Here is a 7,146-nt window from a genome sequence, read left to right on the forward strand (position 1 = left end):
TTAAGTATGAACAATGTAAAGTTATTGAAGAAGAATAAGAATGTTAGGGAGAATGATTGACTGAATAATTCTTGATTGATGTGAAAAAGGTGTATATACCGTTTTTCTAATACAAAGGTGGCTACTCCTTAAATAGCCAAGGAGTAAGTAGAAAGACAAACTAAAAAAGTAAGCGTGGACTATCAGACATCTGTAGATCAACAGACTGACACAAACGTTTCTGTTGATCTTGTTTCATCTACTATACTATCAAACAGTTGGAACACAACAAAATAGTACTTGGAACAATAATTTATCATTACAGACTTAGAAACATTCTATTACTAAGATGCATCCCGGACTTGTCTTCTACTTCGGAATGGTCTGTATTTCATAACTCATCATCTAAGACTTTCTTGACTTCAGATTGCATAAGGATCACTTTTCATGTTCTATCAATCTCCCCTTAAGTGACCTTTACAGCCATCCAACTTATCACTTTGATTTGTGAAACACAAACAAGTAGGCACTCTGGAGCCAGATTTGGACTTCGATGTCCCATTGGAGATGCTCAATAAATTTCTTCTTGATGTGGTCAGAAGAATCACTCTTGGCAGCATTCGAAATGAATTTTTGAAGAATCTTGGTAAGAATGAGATGTTTATCAAGCACTCTAAAAAATTCCTTTTGATTGGTCTTCTTCTTGAGGTAGACATAACCAAGTTCTGGTTCTTCATTTGGTCCTTCTTCTAAGATCTGGGCTTCAGGTAGTTTGGTAGTGATCTTGGCCAAAAAGTTTTCCTGTTCCTAAGAGATGAGCGAAATCCACATCGGATCGACATAATTCAGCGATGTAGTCCTTCAAAAAGCAGATAGTAGAGTTGTAAGCTTCGATGCTAGATTTGTTTGTTTAACGATCTCAGAGGTGAGAAGCTATGACAAGAATGTCATTTGGATTCATTAAAGGGAAGTCTGCATCAGTGATGGTGATGGTGGATTCTATTTTTTGAGATATGTAGTATCTGTACAGAAGACAGTCAAGATCGTATTTGCTTTGGACCTTTCTACCATGACCAACTATCTTGGTAATTCGCTTTCGGGACCACACTTCCTTTTGAGGACTTGCGTTGGTAGAGTAAAAGGTTCTCAATCCCTCACGCTCAGTTCGGATGATGATTTGAGGATCATCAGATGGATGCAGGGGTGTGAACCTGATATAATAGCATCCATGTGGAGAGATTTGTAGGTCCACTTGATCAACATCTTGAGTTGGAAGTTCGAAATACATGAAAGGCACAAAATGTATATCATGAAGAATCCCTTATTATAAGAGAGGAAAAATGCCCAACATCGGATTTGGATTGTTCTTAAGATCTTGAATTCGAATGCTTTCTTTTAATGCTTGCTGTAATTGTTCCTTTGACCAGCCCTCAGACTTTTTGAACGACTTCATTGGGCTGTCAAAATCGGTGACTATTCGTATGCCTTTGTCTAAAAGATCAACTTGAGATGAGATGGAGGAGATGATTTGTTGTTCGGATTTAGTAACGAACAACTCGAATGGAGGAGGAAGCAAGGAATCATCAGGAATCTCATCCGGTTTTCTAATTGGAGAACCTTGGTCAATATGGACAATCTTCGAAGCAGGATTCGAAGGAGGCATTGATTGAGTCGCTCGGAAGGCATCAATTGTTAGCTTTGTTTTAACCTTTGCCATGTCTCGGCTCTTTTTAAACGTTTCGGGAAAAGATGTTGGCTAAGAAACTGAGGACCATTTCATATTCTCTTATTCGGAAAGGACTTTGATTGGAGTTTCTCTGATGGCTTGCAATCCAAGAACTACATCATCAACAAGATCATCTACATCATCATCATCATCAGCAGCAGCTTCAGAAGTGTTTACTTCCATAACTTTTTTTATCAGAGTCTTCATCTCGGAGAGCAAATTCCGAGATAAATCTCCATTGTACTGATCGTTGTTCTCCCACACGTTGTTCTCCCCCCCTCTTGCATAGGACGGCCCTGCCTCCGATGAAAGCACTAAGCGGATTTAAGCTCACTTAGGCATTCAAAAACTTGTTGAAAGCTTGTGTTGATTTTCTTAGAAAGTGAATCATATGCTTCAGCAGTGGGAGCTTGAGCTTTGAGGTGATTGAAGGTTTCATCAATGATAAGAAGAATTTCCTCGAACTTGTAGTTCGGAACATCCAGGTGATGTTGAGCTACACGAATGACCTTAATAAGAACTTCTTGCATAACCAAGTTCATGGCGTCTTTGTGACAAATTTCTTTCTCCTAGCTCTGAATTTGTTTTTCATGGCAGATGTGAGTTTGCTTGATCAGAGTGTTAGTGGCAGAAATCATATCATCGTGAACTTTGAGCATAGTAGTGACTGTGGAGATGTGATAATCCATGTTTTCCTTATAACATGCTTCGACATCTTCAAGAGTGCGACTTAGACGAAGTGAGATAAGCTGATCCAGTTGATTTAAACGATCAAGTTCGGAAGGAGCGTCAGCTTTGATCTCGGAAAGTGATTTAAGTACCAGTTCAAGTTTTGACTCAAGGCCTGTAAATTGTTTAGTGACCGCGTCGACCTTAGAGTTTGCTGTGTGTTAAACCCGTAGATTCGGGCTAGTCAATTAAGATATAACAAGCGTTAAAAATGATTTTTTTTATGGAAGATTATCTAGGATAAATAATCTTAACCAAAGTAATAGTTAGGGTCAACAAATGTAACCTATTTGACGTAATAAAGAAGGATTATATGAATATTATGTGTTTCATGATTATTATAATATAATAAAATAGGAAAAATCAGTGGAATCGTCCGTAAATCGTAAAAATAAGTGCGTCAAAACATATATATATATATATATATATATATATATATATATATATATATACACACGAATTCCCGATCCCGAATATATAAATTTCGTAGAAATCCGACTCCGTATGAATTAGATATGATTTTAATAAGATATACAAGTTAGCCGCGCACAACGAATGTATGACGTAAAAAGCTACGAAGAGAATGGTTGACTTTTAGCTAGTGCCACCAAAATGAAAATCGTAGTACTCCCTAAAAATCGGAATTTTTAGAAAAAGAATACCAAAACGGAGTCCGTACCAGAGAGTTATGATTTTAGCAAAATCATTTAATTTTATAAAAATATGGACGAAAAATAAAGTCAAAATTAACGGATGAAGTCCAAACGAAAGTTGTAGATCTCGTCGATAGCTACGCGTGGATATAAAGAACGTCAAAAACGGAGTTCATATGAACGAGTTATAATTTATAATAGCGTATTTAGGTATTAAAATTAAGTATAAATCATATATACGTATACATATGTATATATCATTATAAAGGTATCGACGATGCGGTCGTTATAAGACTAGTGTTTAGTACTTTCGACATTAGTTTAGTACAAATATCGTTAAATCTATTTAAAATAGTACTATAAAGGGGTGTTTATTCATTTAAGTAACTATAAAGGGTGGTTTTTGAAAATTCAATTACTATAAATAAGAGGCTCTAGGCTCTCATATTTCTTGCACCATTCTTTTGATTCAAGAGTCTTTCTCTTCTTATCCCCCGAGCATTTCGGTCCCTCGTGATTCGACTTCTCTTTCTGTAGTTTTAGTATAGTAAGGCGAGCGCTGAAGCGGTGCAAGAATCTTTTTAAAATGATTCAGCGACGAAGTTCTGCCCCTGTAGAGCCCGACTCCTCGCTAAAACCCCCTTGTAAGTGAGTTATGTTTACCCTTCTTTAAGTATAAATTATATTTAAGTTCATTATCGTTATTATGAACCTATAAGCAATATATGTGGTAAGTATAAATTATAAAAAGTGTTATTATAATATCTTTTAACTACTCGCGGTACGGGAAATCTGGTTTGAAGGGCCGCATAGGTTTGTTGGATTTCAGAAGTGCTTAAATGCCAAAATGGTCCTGCCCTCTGGTGTTTCATGTCTGGCCCATGTCTGTACATAGTGGTTAAAAAGTATTGTTTAACACTTATAAAACAATAACGCTCGTAGACCTTGAGCTAATTAGTCGTAATAAATATTAGACTAAAACTTAGCAATAATAATGCTAGGTTTCGTCGAAGGAAAAGACGATCGTTAGAAGCGAAGCGTTGTCCAAATTTAGAGTCATCACTTTAATAAGTGAGTGCATAGTTACTTTCATCTTACACATAGATGTGAAGTATTTAATATAAATTACGTGCTATGTGTGCATATTATCTGTGTTCTTAGTACCTATGCTAGATGAACAATTTATACATGTTTACATGATTTAAACTTTATACATATCTTTTTATACTTATAAATATATATTGGGTAGTGACGGGTGATGAGAGATAGGTGATGATAGAAAGGTGATGATAACTAGGTGATGATAGATAGGTGATGATAAATAGGTTATGTGAGATGAGACGAGATGCCATAACCTTGACCGACAATGTGGCGATGTAGTCATCTACCAGAGTATAGATGGCGACCACAGACTATTCCAGACAGTCATGTGGAAACACCACCAGACTCATAACCTGTAGGTGATGACTTACGAGTTCAAGCGATGTTGTAACTACGTATTCATGCGATGATACTCTAACCCTTACTATGAATTACGAGTTCAGGCGATGTTGTAACTACGTATTCATGCAATGATACCCTAACCCTTACTGGACACGTATTGAAGGAGTAATCCCCGAATCAGTATTGTCTATGCGATGTAAGTGATGATCCTTAAGAAAAGTCCTTAGGAACAAACATATAAGGAAATGCGATGTAAGGAGATGAGAGGTAAATACGATGTAGGAGATGACCCTTAGGATAAATATTTAGGGGTGATTAAATGAAGAAAATGGGGATAGGTAATCGGGTTAATTGTTTGACATGAATATGTGAAGAAACAAATTAACTATATTATTGTGGGTTGAAAACCCTATGTACTCACCTGGTTTCCCAACCAAACCCACTCAGTTTATTTGTATCACAAGTGTCGATACGAAGCTACATTACACTAAGAGATTAATGGAGATGTAAATCATTAGTGTAAATGAATGTAAGGTCTGTTTATGCTTATGTTTCTGTATTGACGATGACATCCCAAAGTTTTAATATAAATAAAATACATTTCTTCGGAAATGCTTTGATAATATATTTATCATGTTTTCTGGGAACAAATTCCGCAATATTATTCTTTAAAACGAATACTCTGATTTTCAAATAAGCATAAATAAAATTTTTAGAATTATCGTGAATATGGGGATGTCACACTGTAGCAACATTATCTCGGAGTTCCATAAATGAAAATGGATCTGCAATATTTTCATCGGAGGAGCCAATCTCCGAGGTGGAACTTTCTTACTTGTGATCAAAATTGTCTTTGCTCTTGTCATCATCGTGTGGAGCTTCTTGAGTAGGAGTATCCTGATGACCTCCAAGTGTGATTTCTGGAGGAGGAACAACATCATTGTGCTTAGGCGCAACATTTTCATCGGAATCCTCCGAGGACGAAGTGAGTCTGAAATGGAAATGAGATTTGGAGGAGGAAGGCTTTTGAAAAATGTTGAGTGAGGTGCGAACAAGAAGAACACCAACAAATGTACTGTCATCTTCAAAAAGAATTTCTTCCGAGACTTCATCGTCATTATCAGGAGAAAAAAAATCTTCAACACTCACGAACTTTGGAGGAGGATCATCCGAGGCATTGGTTTGCTCGGGAACATCTCCTATGACCTCATCATTGGCTTGTGGAGAAACGTCAGGAACACGAACTTCAGAACTCTATATCGCCTTGACTGCATCGATAGAAGGTTGAAGTTCTTGATGAATTTATTCATTTGATGGATATACAAAGGGGATGCGGCTGCTGATTGCTCGTTGGCGCATCGAGATGAGCGTGTATTCCACTTGTTCTCTTGAGAGCCCTGGATGCATTATATGAGTCCTGTCAACAAAATCTGCCCAATCTTTGTCAAAAATACCCGATCGTCCTTTACCTAAACCAGGTATCAGACCGGTTGTGGCTTTCAAAACCAAATGGACTACTCCTGCTTCGGAAAGGGGGTCACTGATTGTGCTTGTGTTAAAGAGAAAGCGATGTTTAAATTGACTAGTGAGTGTATCCTAGGGGGCTCCAAGGGACTTTGTTCAATACCAACACCACATTTTTGAGAAGATGGGGATAGATTATGATGGGTTATTAGGGTTACAACTACAATGCACTAAGCGGAAAACATTAAAACAATTCAAATGATTAGGGCACATGCAACCTAATAGGATCTATGTCTTTCACATATAGACAACATACTATGAGTCATCATATTACAAAATTTTCTTATGAAAAACTAATTCATAAGACAAGAAAACTAACCTTGAAGATTGTTATAGCAAACAATCTTGAATTCCTCTTTGAAAGACTCTTGGAAGCAAGCGCCACAAGTGTCGCGCCTCTAATGATTCACACCCAAACCCTAGCAACCAAGGAGATTGAAGAGAGAGAGAGGAGAGAGGTGAAAATTTCGGCCATAAACCTCTAAAGGGATGTCATGGCAAGAATTCTAAGGCTAAGGGTCTTTATATAGCTAAGATAGCTTGGTGCCAAAGCTAGGGTTTAAGGGGGAAACCCTAATCCCTTTGCTTGGTGACTAAGTGATTTTTGTCCACCTCATCCAATGAGGTCCATGGGCTCCTTTCCTCAACTTTCAATAAATAACCAAACAAACCCTGCACTTTTAATTAATCCAATTAATCCCAAAATTAATTCTAATTAATTTCTGATTAATTATTAATTAAATAATACTATTTCCAATTAATATATTATTCTCATAATATATTAACAAACTACTTATTTTTATTTTCAATTAATTTATTAACCATATAATAAATTAATAAATTAGTCTCTCTCTCTCTCTCTCTCTAAAAGCTATCCTATTCAATTGCCAGGTTTGAGGGCAACGCAAAAGGACTGTGCCACTATCAATTCGAGTTTATTCCATTTATAGTTATAGGCTTAGACACCCAATCCAAAAGTCTCCCACTTGGATAAGTCTGTAACTATAATTGCCCGTATAACTTCCAAACCGATCAGCAAATTGTAGCTTCCAAAAGCCGTTGTCGCACTCTGACCCAGTCAGTTTCGTGTCC

The sequence above is a fragment of the Lactuca virosa genome, chromosome 4 (assembly GCF_052849685.1).
Source record: "Lactuca virosa cultivar CGN04683 chromosome 4, Lactuca_virosa_CGN04683_v6, whole genome shotgun sequence".
Lineage (NCBI taxonomy): Eukaryota > Viridiplantae > Streptophyta > Magnoliopsida > Asterales > Asteraceae > Lactuca > Lactuca virosa.